This window comes from Atractosteus spatula, chromosome 10 (assembly GCF_055471065.1).
Source record: "Atractosteus spatula isolate fAtrSpa1 chromosome 10, fAtrSpa1.hap1, whole genome shotgun sequence".
Classification (NCBI taxonomy): domain Eukaryota; kingdom Metazoa; phylum Chordata; class Actinopteri; order Semionotiformes; family Lepisosteidae; genus Atractosteus; species Atractosteus spatula.
Genome location: NC_142715.1, coordinates 12,812,929 through 12,832,076, shown reverse-complemented (window position 1 = coordinate 12,832,076; position 19,148 = coordinate 12,812,929). Strand labels below are relative to the sequence as shown.

General features: G+C 40.8%; 2 non-coding genes across 2 annotated transcripts; one reads left to right on the top strand and one right to left on the bottom strand.

Annotated features, from left to right (window-relative positions):
* The first annotated feature begins 17,279 nt into the window (after nt 1-17,279).
* trnaf-aaa (transfer RNA phenylalanine (anticodon AAA)) lies at nt 17,280-17,361 on the top strand. The gene has a single exon. It is a non-coding gene; the product is annotated as a tRNA-Phe (tRNA).
* A 1,012-nt stretch (nt 17,362-18,373) lies between these two features.
* On the bottom strand, nt 18,374-18,447 carry trnat-agu (transfer RNA threonine (anticodon AGU)). The gene has a single exon. It is a non-coding gene; the product is annotated as a tRNA-Thr (tRNA).
* Nucleotides 18,448-19,148: the final 701 nt, after the last annotated feature.

Below are 19,148 nucleotides of genomic sequence, written 5' to 3'. Positions count from 1 at the left end.
TTGTCTTCTTTTTAGCAAAAGCTGACCCAGCACTCAGTGGTGTGTGACAGTGGCTGTCATGTGAACTCTGACGGTGATTCAGGTGTTGGGGGTCCGTCAACGACTGATGAAGAGTTGCTACAAATGGTAAATATTAAACCACAGCAAGTTCGAAGCAAACGAAAAACTCTAACACAAAAGAGGCATTACAATTGTAAATATTTTAGGTAAAAAGCATGCCTATTTATTTTGTTAAGCCTTCCTTTTCTTTTTTCCTTTAATAGAATAACGAAGAGGTCGACGCATCAATCTTCAAACTACCATCAAGCTTGAATGTTTCGTGTCTGTTCATGTGTGTTCGCCAAAATGTGATTAATGATGATGTTCAACCTAGTTTAGCTAACGATGGCTCTAATGAGCCCGATGCTATGGATCAGATTGTAAAGTCGGTGGTATGTTGCACCTTCAACCATTGTTTAAAGGGGGTTGTGGTTGATGAATGCGCGGCCCGTTTGATTAATCATCCAGGTCAACGGGGTCACACATGCCTAGTTGTCGGGTGCGCGGATGGGTACTGTGGTGTCTCCGGGGGAAAGTTTATGTAAATTAAAGTAGTACTCACACCACACTTTTCTTTCCTGAGTTTCGTGGCGTTTCTTCCTCCAACTATCTTCCAAATACAGTCCGTAATCCGTTCCCTTAATCCTGATCCGATCCGAGTTCCAAAAGTCCGTAATAAAGCCAATCCGCGATGTATCCTTATCCAGTGTCCGTAATCCAAAAACCATAAACCTTTTCTCCTTTCAGTAGTCCGTTATTCTTTAGCCCGATCTTTAACATACACCTCTTTCCTCTCTTTTCCTCCAAACCGCATTCACCTTATCGGCTTCCGCCCTGTTCACTGCCTCCAGGGCACTTATATTTCGGTTCCTGATGCGGCTCAGCTGTGTCTCATTGTTTCTCAGGGTAGACCCTTTCCATGTACCGGTCAGCTGATTCTTTTTGGCAGCCATTTTGCTAAGGTCCATATCTAGTATTTTAAGTAGGTCATTCCGAAAATACCTGTTATGAATGACCCTTCCCCTGGTCATGTTACAGTACAAAGATGTGTTGTTTGCCGCATTAGAAATTTATAAGTGTCTCAGTTTAGCCCGAATTTTATCGGCTGTTCTGTACATCGCCAGTGGCCTGGGTGCCTATACTTTTACAGATGATACTGAGCGGAGTATAAAGCACTTGCTGAGAAAAATAATTGACGACCGCTCGCCATATGAGTATGTACGCTCCTTACTTGTAAAGGTAGATGGAAAAATACTACACGTGACTTTTGGTGCGTTGCAAAACTTATTTTATACTTATTTATACTTATTTTTACAGAAAAGAAAAAAGATCTATGTAAAACCAGGGCTGTGAAATACTCGCAATGTGAATAGAGCTTTCACTCTGTTTTACAGACACAGGTGTGCCATCGTGAGAAGAATGAAAAATTTCGAATGTATATGTAAGAATTCTTACAAAAAGTGCTTTACACTCTTCTTTCTGCAAAGCTTGAAATAAAAATCAATTAACTGAATGCTAATGTCCTTGAATTTGTTAAAGAGATAGATGTGCATGTAAAGAACATGAGTGAAATTACTGCGATTCTGATGTTTTCAGATCAGAAACTGAAGCCTGGCGGATTCAGCGGTGTGTATTCCAAAACTACAACGTATTTTACATAGAACCTGTGGTAACACCGTCCCTCTGATCACTCAGGCTAATTTATTTGCTCTGTTAGGGTCGCCCAGTTCGGTGTTCACGGCTATAGAAATGGCGAGAGAAAGGGCGTTATGAATGCTTTTTCAGATGCTGCTGAGTTTCTGAACAATGTTGGGGCGATAGCTACAACTAATTTTCTGCACCAACATTTAATTGGCGATTGCAAGCAGTAGTCTGTAATGTGTGTGAAAAGTTTAAAAGTGTATACTGGGATGTTTCTGTAATTTAAAACCTACTGATGAAATAAAGTGGTTCACATTTCACATGCTATTTGTCCTGCGAGTTCTTTCTGTGACACTTTACTCAGTCAGTCAGTCAGTCAGTGTGCGTGTGTGCGTGCGTGCGTGCGCTCACATCCCAGAAACTCGCGGCACTCACCAGACTTCCCACACCGCCGATTCCCTAGGGTTATAATAGATTGCATTCAAACCTGCAGCAGACATGATCACCTTCCATCCCTCGTTGCTAATACGCTCTTTCACACACTTATTTATAAATCGAAGGGGATGCGGTGGTGGGCATTTGGACCCTGAGGCCTGGGGCTGCTAGGGGTGGAAGGCGGGACAACAACACTCATTATGACACACCATTGGCTCTCGAGGGGGCGGGACATCCGCCCATAACATTGCACCATTGGCCGATAAGGGGGCAGGACATCTGCCCATGGCGGCCTCCCATTGGCTGAAAAAGGGGGCGTGGTACCTGTCAAAATGTTTGATGAAAGGTGTCGCTTTATTCTACTCCCGGGCCAAAAACAGCCCTCGGATCATCAAGTCAATCAGGAACTCCCAGTCTCACAACTGCATTCCCTCGGTGCTTCCCTACCACCCTAACCCAATTTCTATCCCCAGGACCATCATTAACAATGACTACATTTTACAGGACGATCCCTCCATTGGTACTCTTTTTTCCGACCGCCCAATCATCTCTTATCGCTGACCACCACATAAGCTTCTTGTTCACAGCTCCCTCACACTCAGCACCTTCCCCTGCAATAGCACTCGCTGCATCACTGGCAAATACATATCTAACGACATTCAGGGCATCACAGGACAATTCCAGATAACCCTGACAACATCCTGTATCTCATTTACTGTATCTCTTGCAAAAAATGCCCAGCTATCTACATTTGGGAAACCGAAAGGAGACTAGGAGAATGCTTCAGAGAACATATTAGGGCTGGGAAGGTTAAAGATTTCTCCAAGCCCATAGTTTTTCTTTTCACCTCAAATAGCCAGGATCTCTCAATGACTGACTTATTTTAATGTAATCTTCTCTATTCTCTTGCAGGTTTTGACTTCACACCTTTCTTCACCTCTCTCCATTTTGCACTTCCTGTGTGGCCTCTCTGCTGCTCCTGCCTCCTCCCCTCTCCCAGCTTTTGTTCTTCTGTGCTATTTAATCTTTGTAATCTGCCCTGTCTTTCTCACACCTGAAGAAGGCTTCACAGCCGAAACATTGAGTTTTCTCTCTTCTCTTTTCAGTATGGAATAAACCTATTACTTGTTCCTTTGCAGACTACACATGCTGACATAGTTTAGTTCAGGTGGGTAGCTGCTTCAATATACATTTGTAAATGTCAATTTAAAACTGTAAAAATAGTAAGATTGTAACTCCACTTTAAAACGTGGCAAGAAATAGACACATGGGAGGCTACACCCTGGAAAGGTCATCAGTCCATCCCAGGGCAAAGATATAAAAAATAAACATATAGGCAGCACATATCAAGCCTTACAAGAAATCATTAACACCCTCAACACACACCACAGGTCCATTAAACTCAAATACACCAAGCATGGTAGCCTGATAGACTTCCTAGACACCACCACATACAAGGTTTCTTCCTTCAACAACACAGACAAACTGGACATCAAGGTATTTTTCAAAGACACATTCACACGGCTTACTGCACAAGGATAGCTTCCACCCAAAACATACTTTAAAAGGACTGGTAAAATCACAACTCCTACACTTCCACAAAATCTGTACACAACAACAAGACTTTGAGGAAGCCAAATACACACTCTTCCCAGCTTTATGCCAGAGAAGATACACACAAAGTTTCCTCAAAAATGTGGCACAAACATTTCTAAATAGAAAAACTCCAGATGACAGAAAAATACCCCTCAACACATCATATTCTCAACTCAGCATAAAAACCAACCAAAAACCATGATATTAGAAAACACAAACATACTAAGGGAGCACAAAATCATATCTGCACACAGAAAAAAACAAAAACCTTCAGCATTAATTAGTCCAAAGCAAGCTAAAACCTGTACAAAACAGATCATATACACCAAGAGCCAAACATTTCATAACAGAAAACAATGATCCAAAACAAAGAAACTAAAGAAATCTTCCAGTTGCAAAGGGCACTCTCAGAAAACATCAATAACGCCATCTACAGCATCCAGTGCAAAAAGTGCGGGGTGACCTATGTGGGGGGAACGGGTAACTCCATCCGAACCCAGCTGACACAACACAGGTACATCAGGAACCACGGGACTGGAAAGCAACCCCAACTGGACAGAGATAGAAACAAAGAAAAAGGAAAGGGAGTGGATCAAAAGACTTCTTTACACAAGACCTGAACATCAGAAAAACCGGGAGGGTTTTAGTCGTTGGAAGGAGAGTGCTCACCTTGTGCCAGATGGTCCCCTCTCGGATAAAATCTGGGAGAAGGAGCTTTGTTCCCCTCTCCTAACTAGCCAGATCCTACAGGGACTGGAACTCTTCACCATACTAACACGCAACAAACAGACGAATAACTGAAACCAATCAGCTATGGAAACTCGCACAGCTTGCACAGTCCTACTAGGGAGGAAAACAAAAGACCCTGATTGCCTATTGAGATGTTAATGGTCCATGCATAATCCCCACCAGGGAAAGCAGAAACTCATTCACCAACTGAAACTGCACCTACTCATACAGAAACGTACAGAAGGAACACAGACCATAGGATACAAACTAGCCCCCTACAACTACAACACACTGTCCCTTACAAAACAGGATAAAAACAGGCCAGCATGGACACAGTGTCCCAGAACAATGCCTGAAGAAGACCCAGGCAGAAACATAGCGACACACAGAAAGGCAAGATTGTCTTCCTATGGAGCCACAGATTCTACAGAGGTAAAGCTGCCTAACAGTGGAAACCTAACGGTGTCAACGAAGCTTTAGGCATTTAAATGGTAAGTATGGATCAATCCAGAGTTGACAACGCACGCAACCGTACGGTCACCCTCCACACTGCCTACACAACAAACATGTCAAACAGACAGGATACCTTCCAACAAGGAACCAGGATCATCTACAAAATGATCCAAACAGTCCACCATTTACAAAACACAGCAGTTTTATTGGACGGGAGAACCGAGCACCTGCCAGCCTACGACGGAAGACCGAGGAACTCATAAAACCTGCCAAGCCACCCAAACTCACATATTTGAAGCTGGTAAGCAATGCCAAAAATTGGCTTCACACCACACTGCAGATCCTCGAAGAGCAAAATCTGTCATACAACTAGAGGATCTTGAGCTTCCCCACTGGGAGGAAGCTTTCACACTTGCTTCCAACTGATCAAAGAAACATTATGGGAGGAAATTGCAGAACACCACCTTTGGACCCTACAGTACACAAGCTATGAATACTGGGTTAGGGAAGGACACTCGGGCAGATCAAATTATCACAGCAGTTTTTAAATTCTACAACGACTTCTACTGGAAAGACTGCGAACAACACCAAGTAAGAGTTAAGTTGTTTTATAAAGTCATTATTTTAGAGCAAGGTATAATTCTGATAAAAATACAATAAACAATATGGTGAAGCTATTGGAGAGAAAATTAAGGCTCGGTTAAGAAACTGAAACAGTCTTGACTTGTTCCTTTACACAAAAGTTATTTATTTTCAAAAGAGACCCATGAGGATTCATCTGGTGTGCAAGACCTGCCTGAAGACATTTGACCAGTTTCCTCTTCACCTAAAGAGGGTGTGTATGAAATGAGCCTCAGCAGAGGAGATCAGCAAGGTCCTTCTCCAGGCCAGGAAGGACTTGTTGAATCACCTGAGGAATGGGCAGGTCGGGGATTACAAGAGCATAGGGCTCATGTGTGGTGAGAATGTGAGACTGGCGGAGTCCATGGACTGTTTTATGTGGAATCCTGAAGACACATCAGCAAGGTAAGATATTTATAATTTATAAGGCTTCTTCTGTTTCATTTCTAACCTTTACCTTTATGTAAGGGTATGTTAAAATGATATACCAGTGGTCCAGATGCCCTGAGCAAGAGGCTGCTGTCCAGGAGGAAGAGATGCCAGAGACTGAAGTGGAAGAGGAAGGGGAAGATGTGAGTTCTGGAGAACTTTCTATTTTTTCCAAATGTATCTTTTGTTTTATACTTGTATTCTAGTTTGTCTTAGAAGTAAAAATGTTAAATGTGTATTTTGTATTCCTACTGTCCCCCAGTTCTTAAAAGCCATCAGCAGGCTCTCAGGAAGACGGTGACCCAGGCTGGACTGGACAGAACGCACTCCCTGGATGCTCCTCACCTGGCTGGGTTTAAACAGGACCTTACCAAGGATCTTGAAGTGGCAGATTGCTCTCAGGAGGTATTTATTTTTAAAGGCATTTAAAATTGAGCAGTGATATTTCCATAGCACATGTTTTTACTCCTTAGCTTAAAATTCACCCATGTGAAATCTCAGCCATAAACATAGTGACTCTACATTTGTCAGGTAGAAAATATTTCCAGATTCCTGTTTTTATGGATCCATCTGCATCTTCCTTAAACTTTGTAAAGGGCCTATCCAAAACAACAATTATTGTAACCAAATGAAGACCACTGGACTGTCTCACCAAATCATTGCTAATTATATTAAGAACATAAACCATTTTCCGGGCTACATCCTAAATGATATCAGTGTGAAAGTAGAGGATCCCAGCCTGGCTAACCTCATCATCAACTTCCAAAGTATCCTAAAGGATATTCAGAAGAAGAACAGTAAGAATGTTGCCAAGAGATTACTAAAAATAGGTCATTTTCATTTTAAAACTTCTTTCAGTTGTACTTTTAATTTGAATACAAAAAAAGTTGATGAGTATTAATTTCTCCCACAGATATAGACAGTTGCAGAGTCCAGAACCAAGTACGAAGGATTGCTGGAAGGTGTTGATGGTTGCAAAGAGAGATGTGTTGCACAGACTGGGCAAGACATCACCTTGCCTGAGCAGCTTCTTGTACTGTATTACCTGCAGGCCTTTCTCCAGCTGAAGCACCTGTAGCATCCCGGGGTGGTAAAGAACATGACAGTAAGAATACTTTCATACAACAAAAGTAAGAAATTACAGTTCAAATTATTACAGTTTGGTGTATTCATTTTTATTTTCTCGCTATTACAGGTTGAGGAATGGGTGCAAAGAAAGTGTTGTTTCAACAAGTGGGCACAAAAATGGTCATAATTCCTGTTAAAGAGCACAAAACCTCAAACAACAGCTGGCTTCCTTTGCATTGAGTGAAGAAGAGGAACATGCAAGTTGATGGCTACATTGATATACCCATCCACTCAATTCAGGGTTGTGGTAGAACTGGAACCATCCTGGCAAGCAGTGGATGCAAAGTACTGTATCACCCATAATGTGACACCAGTCCATCACAGGACTCACTCACACCATGGCCAATTTTCATAGAAGCCAATTAAAATCCATGTTAATACCGAACAAAAGACCTCCACCTGCATAGCTCCAATCATGTACAGTATTTAAGAAAATCTGGAATGTACCTTAATTGCATTTTATTTGTGTTTTATCAGCCGTTTCATCTTTACTTCACTAAACTGCGCTGTAATGCCCAGGTCAGCAGCTGTGAAAGGAGAGGGAGAAGATGGACTGGTCAGCCAATGTATCAACAGTGTCTGAAGTGCTTGAGAAGTGGAAGCCCAACACAGGACTGCCACCAAATGGCATGCAAATTAAAAAGTTGATAAAGTATCAAATCTGGGAAGGCCTGAGCATCACTGACGATCCTGTGAAGGAGAAGAAGTTTGTGACTTCCAGGTGTTTCCAGAAGGGAGAGGTGGTGTGTGATTACAACGGCAAGGTCATCACAAAGACAACTGCTGAAGCTCACAGATGACAGAGGGAGACATGAGATGTCTTTTCTTTTCAGATGAACCTGCACAAAAACTGTGCATTGATGCTCGTGAAAAACACTGAGCCTGCCTCCCGGATAAGGAGGCAAATCGGAAGATGGATAAATCCATCAAAGAGAAAAGACAATGTAAGGGCTGTAAGAAAGTCATTTATAATCAACGAACAGCCTGTCATAATTCTGTCTGTGACAAAAAGGGACATTGTTGAGGGGAGAAGAGCTCCTCTGTGATTACAGCATTTCCAGGAAATAATTTCAAGGTGAAGGACAAGCTCTGGAGTGGTTGGTTCACTGACCATTTCCAAAAAAGAAACTAAGTAAGTATATTAAAGTGCATATTTTGAAGATATTCATTTTCTTGTACCTTGGAATTAATGTAAAAATTATATTCGTGTTAATGTCTTGAAAATAGCATTTCTCATTCTCATCAGCAAGGATATAAGGAAGGGATATGGGACTGCTAAAAAGATACATGATTTTCAGAAGAGTATAGAAGGCAGATAACTATCCCACTCAATTGTTACTGCAAAGAAATGCCACAGTGTAAACAAAAAGGTGAACCATTCTTGAAATTTATTGACAGAATCTGAATAGCACGGCATTCCCAGACCAGGCACTGGAGTTTCCTGCAGCGTTAGATGGGTAGTCTCTTGGTAAGAGAGAGATCGACAGAGTACTGGACTTCATGAACGACACCTTTCCAATTCATCGAGAACAGAGCCCACAAGATCTAGAGTCTAGAGAACAATTTCTTACAATATTAGTGGTAGTTTCTGAATAGGTTAAGGACAACATAGTTGTAGAGCTATCTTGCAACTTCTTAAAAGTTGTAAAAGTGATTACCATATTGCCAGTGGTTTATATTTAAAACCTAAAGATTTTAAATTGAATCTTTCTTAAACAAAGGACATTTTTCACAGGAACAGCAGCCTAAATCAGTTGATGACTGTAAATATGACAAGCTTGTGATAAATTGTAAAGTGCAAAACAAAGTTGTATTGTTTTGGTTTTGTCTTCAACATCATATTAATAGGCATGTTATTTTTAGAGCAGCTGCCTGCCATTCACCACCAGCCAAGATGCCACAAGGTACATGAAATGACCCAGAAGTACTTAATGATACAGAGAAGAGCATATGGGGGGAAAAAAAAGAAGACAAGAAATATCCATTAACACGTGCATCTAGAAGCCAGAAGACGGGTGATGATCAGCATTTCAAAAGCAGACACTGGAGGTTGAATTCAAGTTTTAACAGTGATTGTCTATGTTTGGCTTCAACACAAATCATATTAATATGCTCACATTATTAATTTGTACAAAGTCCCCAATATTCATTACAGGCGATGTTCCCAGGAGTACACACGACCCAGCCAGAACGTGGCTAGCTGACGTGCAGTGGACCTCAGGGAAAGAACTCTTGCCCACACGGATGTCTCTGCTCTGAAAACCACTGGATAAAGGTATATGGCGGTCTGTTCTCAGCTGTTGATTTTGTGAAAAATATTGAATATGAAAGATTGAAGTGTCACTATTCAATGAAGTTCAGACAAAAGTATTATGTTGAGAAGCTAGATCTGTTCTACTAATAGCTTTAGTACCTTAATATTGTACTGTTTGCTCTGGTTTTCAGACATCAGTCCAAGATCATTGGTGGGTTAATTGATTTCTGGTAAGATTGGCCCCACGTGTGAGTGTGTGTTTACATTTCTATCTGGCATCCTCAAAAGATGGTTTTGTTTCCTTTTCTTAATTGCTCTTGATTACTAGAGTTTATTTGGCATGATACATTTGTGATAAATGCTTTTTCTTTGTGAATAGTCTTATTTTAATCTACATAATGTCAATGAGTTAGTACCTTAAAGAACAAGCAGTAAAAGAAATGACATTTCAGGTTTATTAGCTAAAGTTACTGAGATTCCTTTACAGCGCAGAGACCCATCTTTAATATGCTGTGTGTGCTCATAATGGACTTGAAATTTGTTTTTGTCACAATGTAAAGGTATAATAAATAGATAATATACTATATTTATCAAGACTTGACTATTTTAATTCCATACTTCCATTGACTGCTTTGGAATGCATTCCTTACAATTTTCCTAAATAATCATTGTCTCACAGTGTAGACCTGGGTGACATAACAGGGGTCAGGGCTGTGTTTTACTGAAGGTTTGTGTAGACTGGCCATTGTCTATGTGAGACTGTGGGATCACTAGGGGTTCCCCCCCCAACACCTGTAACATTGTCAAGTGGTATAATTACCTACAAAAGCTAAAGTTTCCTCCATTAAGGGGTCACTATTTGTCAGTCACTATCAGTCCGGGACACTCTATGCTAGATTGGACTGTTGTCTTTGGAAGATGGGGTCACAGGTGATGAAATAGACCACAGTGGCAGTCCTGCCTAGCTGTTATATCACTGACAGACTCACCCACACATTGAGAAGAGAGCACTGGTTTCTGTGCAGAAAGCAGAACAACTCACTTTAACTGGTCAATTAGGTCTAATGAGTTTTATTGCCCTTGACATCTAACTTACTCCAGCCCCCCTTGTGGAAACAACCCCTAATTACTGTTCATGAGCTCCTGGCCACACTTGTTCCCAGTGGAACCAACCTGGAGCAGCAGAACAGAGGTTTTTTTTTTTCTTTAAGTTGTCTGTTGTTGTAAAACAAGTCATCCCTTACGAATAAAAACTCTCCCTCTAGTCTGGTTGCTATCTCCTTTATTTGCCCCATATTCCCAGGGCAAAGCAGCTGAGTAATCAAAAGCTGAACTGCAAGGAGCTGAATTTCACACTGGGTTACAACAGACCCTGGTGGGAGAATGGGCAGGAGAGGGCCGGTTGTGCTCCTGAACTAGTCCCCTCCTCTCCTACTCTCGTATTTGCATCACAGTCTATAAACTCCAGCCCTATTGCTTTTCTTCCAGTTCATTTTTTTTTAATACAGCTCGTGAATTATGTATACTCTTGTGAAGTATCAAGAAAGCACTCTTATCTTTATTCCCGACGGTCTAGCACAGTAACCACAACTCCAATAACTTTAACTAGAGGAAGAAACCCAGCTTCTGCTCAAAAGGAAAAAAAACATTGAAATCATAAATCTCCAACACTGGCTGGAGACTCTGTGTGTCCGTGCTCAGCGGTTATATAGGACAGAACTCAGCGCGCAGCAGGTGCGGCTCATTGCTCTACGCTCCCCGTGCGGAATGCGCGTCTCCTCCTTCCAGACTCGTAACACCGCTGCATACATCCCTCTTAAATCCCAGAAACACAGAAACTCCGGGGTGTTTCTGTGAGTCAGTACTGGGTTTCTCTGTTCAAGGTTACAAGCAGAAACAAATAAAGCGCTGAAAGCAGGAAGTTATTTCTGCTCGTAGGCATAAACGTGTAAAAATAAATTTTCTGATTACTAAACTCCTAATAAAATCCATCTAAGTCTCCCTTTCGTTCCCAATGCACATAACTGAATATAAACCAGTCAAGTTCAGGTACTTTTCTGATGTACAGTATCTGAATAGTTCTGGCGCGGCTGTTGTAACAAAGATACTTACGAACTTTTTTTTCATAAGAGCTCTTGCCGTTTTTAAAATGAATATTTTTTTGAATTCGCTAAATCACACGAAACACCAGCATCAATTATCGTAAGCATCTGACCAATTACATTCCTGAATGTTAAACCCATTTAGCATTTATTTTTAACTTGTTTTTTTTTAAATTACACACCTGTTAACTTAGTCCGGATCGCGGTCACCGAGGACCACTCCTGTCTCCCCAGATGACACTTATTATTTTTAAGATAAACGCGAGATAAACAACATTTGTTTGAAACCGCTCCACAAATTTTCTCACATGCACGTATTCTCAAATATCACCACAACAAAATCATAAAGTTTGTTTCCACAGACATGACACTATTATGCAATAAACCAATAAATTAATGAACTAGCAGAATCCCAATAAAAACACCCGATCACCTGGCCAGCCCAGCATGTCAGTATCATACATTTTTACCAACAAAACCGCAAAAGCAAAAACCAGCATATATATATCCCATGTTTTTACCTTATTCTGGAGCATGATATATATCCAAAATAACCCAGACTAGTTTATCTCAAGAGCTAGAGACTAGTAAACGTTACTGATTACGTAGTAAATGTTTGAAGAACGAGCGCCAGAAATAAGGCGATTTGATTGGTAAAAACCGCTGTCATTCTTTGTATTTTCAGCCACCCTTAGGGGGTGAGACTTCCTCTAGACGCTTCAGGCTGCATTTTTAGCTGTCAATCATTGACTCAGAAGGGATAATCAATCAGTTTTTTATCAGTTTCTTATCAGTGCTCCTTTTTTTCACACCAGAAGGCAACTCTGAGGTTTTTTTCATTGCATAACAGCAGGTAAAGGCTCTCTAGCAGTGTCTTAAGGTTTTTATAGCAATTGCAATGGTTTTTATTCTTATTATTTTCAATATTTTTATGATTTTTTATTATACTGTAGGTGTGAAATTTCATTCCAGGTCCAGTCTTCACAAAACATGATGTAGAATTTTTTCTAATTGATCAATTTGTCCCAAATTTTTATCCAAGCTAGTAGCCACCTAGAACAAGGTTTTCAAATCATTCCCAGGCCCTTGACATGCATATAGTTGAAAACTCTGACCTCTGAAGACCGAAAAAAAATGTTCGCCAGCTGTTTTTTTTGTTTTTTTTTCATATGTTTGTCTGCTGAGTGGACACATTAAGAAATATAAGAAATTTGACTACTCACACTCAAAGCCAAGGGGGTTAGCTTCAATTTAAGACCTGAACCAGGCTCCTGCTATGTTCTGCTGCAGAGATATAACAAATGTTTAAGGGGGAGGAAATTCCAGGCGGACATTGGCTAAATATGTCACTGGTAGTAAAAGGTTAAGTATTCTTGCCATTTTTAGCATATTGTAAGTGGATTTTTTGCAAACATTTTATTTTTTAAATCACATGAAACACAATCAACCCATTGTAACTTCACATTGATAATTCCTGAGCTTTATAACTGTGTATTATTTCTTTGTACCTTGTTTTAATATTTTTTTTATTATTTTTGAATTTTACAGAGCTTTTTAATATATTGTGAGCATTTTAGTGTCATTTTAAAATAGGACTATCAATGCTCCTGACTTTTAAACCTGTATTTATTCTGACATTATTCTCTCCACCCGCAGATGAGGGAGGTATTTGATTTTTAATTTGTTGATTTGGGGGGAAAATATACATTCATTTCCTTGTATGTATCACCAGTGGGAAACTTGGCATTTTTGGATGAATTGCAATCTTTACTGCAAGGCCTTCAGACTGATATAGAAATGACTGGAGATTTAAATGACACATTTGATAAATCAGACAGGAACAGCATAACATCTAAAATGGCAGAACCCTCTAAAGTACTGAAAAATTTCCGGCACATTCATAATAAATAAAATTTATTTAACTTAAAGCATAAAATTTGCTTTAAAAAGAAAACCACAATTTGTACGATATCATATTTCAATATCGACGTTCAGATGAAGAATTTGAGGATTTGAATATCAATGGAGAGTACATTGATTTTGGGACAATGTTTGCATCTGAATAATCCTTCCTCCTGGAAAGAAGGGAAAAAAAAAGTTTTGAGTCTCAGTCTTCAGGATCCCCCCCAAAAAACGTGCAAATATGTTTCCGATGTATTTTGGATAAAGATATAACTCTCATAGAAGATACATTTTATCAGTTGAATGCAGTCGATACTTTCGACTTTTTATATGATGATAGGACCTACATTTAGGGCTCAGTACTGATAACACTGCTGCTATTGATGGAGTAGAAATAATCAATAGCTGGCAAGTACTGGCAGTTTTTTTTCTGAGGCAAGAAGTCCTAGAACACCTCCTATAAAAATGTTAAGATTCAGAGCAAGAAATATTTTTCCACCTCACCTAATGCTATTGCATTAACGAGGCTGAAGTTGGCTTCTTATTCGCCAGCTGCTGCTTTGCGTTTTTCGTTCCGTCTTAAATGCTGCTGCTGTGATGTTATGTCGTCTTTCGCCTGTAGATGGCTCTCTACAGTCTTTTTTAAAAATACTTATCCGGATGTATTACTGTACATTTCCTCAGTAAAGGGGAATATGTAAGTAGAGACTGTCCAAATTGCATTTTTGTATGAAACACATTTCAGAAACACAACTCACAATAAAACAAACTGGCATGTTATACCAGGAGTAAATAAGACAAAGGCAAAACGTAAATTCACTGGCACTTTCTGCATATTTTCCACAACCTTGCCTTCTGATCATAAAAAGTCTCAAACTCTTGCATTTTACAAAGAAATTTTAATATAGCAGTTTTAAATGGGACATTTAGAACATGGCATATGAGACTATATGGTTAACTGAGGATGAGCAGAGGGTGATCGAACCTACCTCCTGGTTATAAAAATGTCTAAAAATTCTGACACAGATGTGTGAGAGACAATGGAAAAGACTATCAAAATCCTGAACTTCAGGACATTGTACTGTACCGTTTTTTAAATACGACCCTCTGAACATGGCATGAGAGAATACATTGTCAAATGGTCAATGCAATGTTTGCTAAATTGCTAGGGCCCTCCCTTCTGATTTTAAAATCGTCTCATATTTCTGACATCAAGGTGTGAGACACAATATAACAGACTGTCAAAATCCTGAACTTCAGGACATTTTATGATACCATTTTAAAAATATGACCCTCTGAGCATGGCATGTGAGAAAATGGCATGTGAGAATGCATTGGGAAAAGGTGAATGCAATTTCTGCTGAATTGCTATGGCCCACCCTCCTGATTACAAACTCATCTCACAATTCTGACACTGAGGTGTGAGATACAATGTGACAGACACCATTAAATCGTGAAGTACACGAGATTATACTGTTACGTTTTTTTTTTAATATTGACCCTCTGGCATGTGAGGACTTGTAGTCAACAAAATAGCACACATTCTGCCAATTTGCTTTGTCCCTCCTTCCTCATTACCAAAACATCTTAGTATACCGACACTAAGGTAAATGTCTCTAAATCCAGAAGTTAAGTTGTCAAAGTATATCGGAGTCAACCGATATTGATCAGGTTCTGCTGATGCCGAGCCAGCAGCCTTCACCATAAGGTCCAATTCCCCAAGCCTACTGACCTTATATGTCCATCCCTTCTCGTCAAAATTCGTATTTTCACAGGGTACCCTTCAGAAATTGCAGTATAGAATGAAAAAACTCCAACAGATCTCGGCCGCTGTTGGCGATTTTCCTTTAAAAACAAATGATTCTCCAGAAATTTTACGGAGTGTATCACTTACACCGAGACCGAGAAGTGTTAAGCTGTACATGAGTCTTTGTGGCTCGGTTGTTAATCAAAAGGGTGGTGGTTTGAGACCATCCAGGGATGCTATGAGCCTTTTAATGAACACACCCTCTTCACTTCATTTCTCCACGGCCGGTCTTGTACCGCAATCAAATACAGAGCCCGTAGGGGGCAGTAAACCCGCATATATAGCTCACTGTGTATATAATGAAGAAGCGGAGGTCAGTTTCTCATCTGCATGTTGCAGAGCCTTACGCAACTTGTACCAACAGCTGGGGTTTGATCCCTGCACGGGCTATTAGTTGAAAGACCATTGTAAATGACGTGTAACAGCTTTATCCAGCTGGCTTTTATGTTTCATACTAAATTGCTATCTTGAAACCAAAATAATTAGAAATATGGAACACAACCGTTGTTCCCCAAGAAGGAAAGCTGTTTTACACTGACGTCACTCCTTTTTATTTAATCCAGATTTTAAAGACAACTCCGCCCTCAAAGGAAATCAAAGGTAAATGTTGTATTAGCACGAGCTGCACAGGCTCTGAATCAGACCATTTCAATTAGTCTGATCAGTGCAGGACAAGTTAATGTAGAATTATTGCTTTGTCTGTCTCTTGTTTGTATATAAATGAATGTCTCTGAAAACTTAATGTTAGTTTTTAATTTAGTTTTAGTTTTACGATGTAGGTCATGCGTTGACATATGCACAAACACACGAAATGTCTCATTCCTGATTCAGCTCATGCTCCATAGGAGAGAAAAGATTCCTCCTGTTTCTCGTACAACCATATCAGAACAGAAGCCCGTGTCACCCAGCTCTGATTCAAGATTGAGTCGCATCTTCAACATTTTGTTTTTGTTTCTGATCATTATTTTCTTTAGTTATGATCAATATTGAACTTTTTCTAAATAAAACAAAAATAATCAAACATGCAGGCAGATTTTTTTAAAAGTATTAGGAGTTGACAGGGCGCTCCTTCGGAATAGTCGTCAGAAAATGTGAGAAAAGGAAAGTTACCTAAACTCTCACACACAGCATTAAAGATTCGAATCTGATCATAAAAAAACTAGCTGTCTCCCCGTCGGTAATCAAACCCCAGTTTCCCGCGTGACAGGCAGGGACACAAACAACTTTACTTACTAGGAGCGCTTGCTAGCTATTAGGAGGCATTTACTCTTAAGTATGTTACTGTTTTGGGTTTCGACTTTAATTTTCCCGATACCAATTTTTTACAAAAGTAAAGGCACACGGCACATGTGTGCCACATCACGTCCGAGTTTAGTGACAACTACCTCAGAGATTGTAAGCTGGGTAGTTTCAGATCAGATCACTTTTTTATCAAAGGTTCAAGCAAACCCGAATACTTTTGCAAGAGACATTTCAGAATCCCAGTCAAATCCACTACGATTGCTGGATCCTTCGAATTCGACTGAACTATAGCACAGATCTGCAGTCCACCATTAGAATACTGTGGGTGTGTTGTATAAGCCACACGGCTAAAATAGTTCTAAAACAGGAGATGCATCCTCGTTTAGGAATGTGGTATAAAGTGAAATGGTCTGGGAAGAGTCCTACGTTTGAACAGTTCAAAATAGACGTAAAGGGGTGTTTACGGACTCTTTCGAAATGTAAGAACAAGCTGTGCGGACCTTATCTTTATTTACCTTGTGTAATCGTTTTTCATAAAGTGTAATTGTATTATAGCATGTGCCCCTGATGATTTTCTTGATACGTTATATGTGCTCTTGTTTGTATTGTATGTAGTTTTGTTGTTCAAATAAAACGTAAAAGACACAACTTTCCGGATGCGGCTGCTGTAAAAATAAAATGACATCAAGGGTGCTGTACGCAGAGGTCTGAAACCTGCTCCACAGAAGATCTTTATCCAGAGGTGTCAAAGAAGTCGAGATCTCGCCAGAGAGGGGAAGCATCTCAGAAAAAGCAGGTGCAGTCGGTTCCACGGTCATAACGCCACTAAGTCGGGCGATAAGAGCAAAACCCACCCGAGCTCCTCCGAGCAAGTAATGAGACAAAGAGACAGCGCACAGTGGGTAGCGTGGCCGAGCGGTCTAAGGCGCTGGATTAAAGCTCCAGTTTCTCCGGGGGCGTGGGTTTGAATCCCCCCGCTGCCAGGTGCTTCTGTCGGGACCCCCTTTCAGCTGACTTCAGACGAAAGGGAGGGAACTGCTTTTTGGCAGTCTCTCGAGAAACTAAGCAAAGTGTTTAAAGATACTTTCTCAGCTTGACATCAAGGCACAAAACAAAAACCTTCTTGCGTCCTCTAAACCCAAAAGCGCTTTCCACTTCTTGCGTTATGCAGGGAACGACATCTGCCCAGATCACTTTTGTGTCAATGCAAATCGTAGTGTGCCCTCCGTTTTAATGTTGGCTGTGCTGGCGTGCCGCTTCTGTCTGTGAAACTTGAATGTTCTGCTTCTTCACACCGAATCGTTGGCGGGGGTTGAGCTTGTTAAATCTTTGCGCATAGCGCTCCTTTGGAAGTACTTTGTCCAAGTTCAAAAGCGATCATGGGATTTACTTCATGCGTTCAAGAAGCAAGCCTCGCACGACAGATTTAAATGGGGAATGGAGCCTGCTTCTTGCTGTTTTTCCTGTGGTTGCAGTTACAAAGTTGATCGAGCTTTCACATTCTGTTAACAGTATTCACTGGCTGAGCTTTATCAGTTGGTTCGTAAAGGAATCTCTACTTCGGTTCCAGAAAAGTCATCTGTAGTGTGTTTTTTTCCGTGCCCATGGCAGTCTTTTAAAGCTGGTAGTAATGGCGGCGAAGTTAATTTTTTATCCTCTTTAAAAGAATAAGGACGGGCTGGGGCGAGCTGCATTTACCACTCTTTCAGCTAACCGCCGAACTCGCGAACTGATTACACTGCAGAGCCACAGGCGCCTCGCTTTTCTCCATTCTCTGGTTAGGGTGAAAAAAAAAACACTGCTGGTATTAGCTGGCCTGCTGGGAGTACCTCTTCATCACTGATAAGTAAGATTTGTGTTTCATCTTTCGCAAGCTGTATAGATTTCTTTCAAAACAAGTTGTTCCAGAAAGGAAACGAACACTTGCATTCACCTGAATTAAAAGGCATGGGATTTGCCCGTAAGGATAAATTCTGTACAGTAAAACAGGAAGAAAGGCACCGCTGGGAATCGGACCCAGGATCTCCTGTTTACTAGACAGGCGCTTTAGCCAACTAAGCCACGGCGCCGGCGACGTGCTGTCCTTTGACAGCCACTTGGACACGTCTCAACTGCTCTGAGACATCTGCGTTCGGTGTGCACCGAGCCTGCTCGCCTTGCAAGTTGCCTCATTTACATGCGATAGCTCCACCACTAAGAGAAAGGATGAGAAATGGCTTTTATCTGGCACTTTTCATGTCAGAGGATCTCAATCTGCTTTCCGTGTACAAGAGGATGTCCAACTCATGTAGCTAAAGACGTAGACGACAGTGCTCCGCTGAAATCTTGATCTCACAACCCTCGGCATGACTCCGCTGTGTTCTGCTTTAGACAAAGGGGGGAAAAGACTTCTTTCATCACACGTTTTGCACTGTTTACGGTGTTTGCAGTGCTCTTTCCTAAATGTAAACCAGGAATCGGCACCATATGAGGTGAGACTAGATAATATTGGAACAAGTAGCCTCGCCATTCCATGCGTGACGTGAGCAAAGTGTAATTCCTGTGTTTATAGTGTGCTTGTTAGAGACTTAGCTGGCACCCAGAGACTTTAAATCCGGGAGTCAGCAGCCCAAGACAAGAGAGCTTCCTTTGTCTATGTTTTTTGCGTGAAGGGGGGAAACCATGAGTGTGCTGCAAACGATCTTAGTATCGAAGTGCCGTCACACATAACCGATCCGAACAATCTGCTTTACAGAGGAGCACTGCCGGAGCTTATCGTTGGCAAACTGAA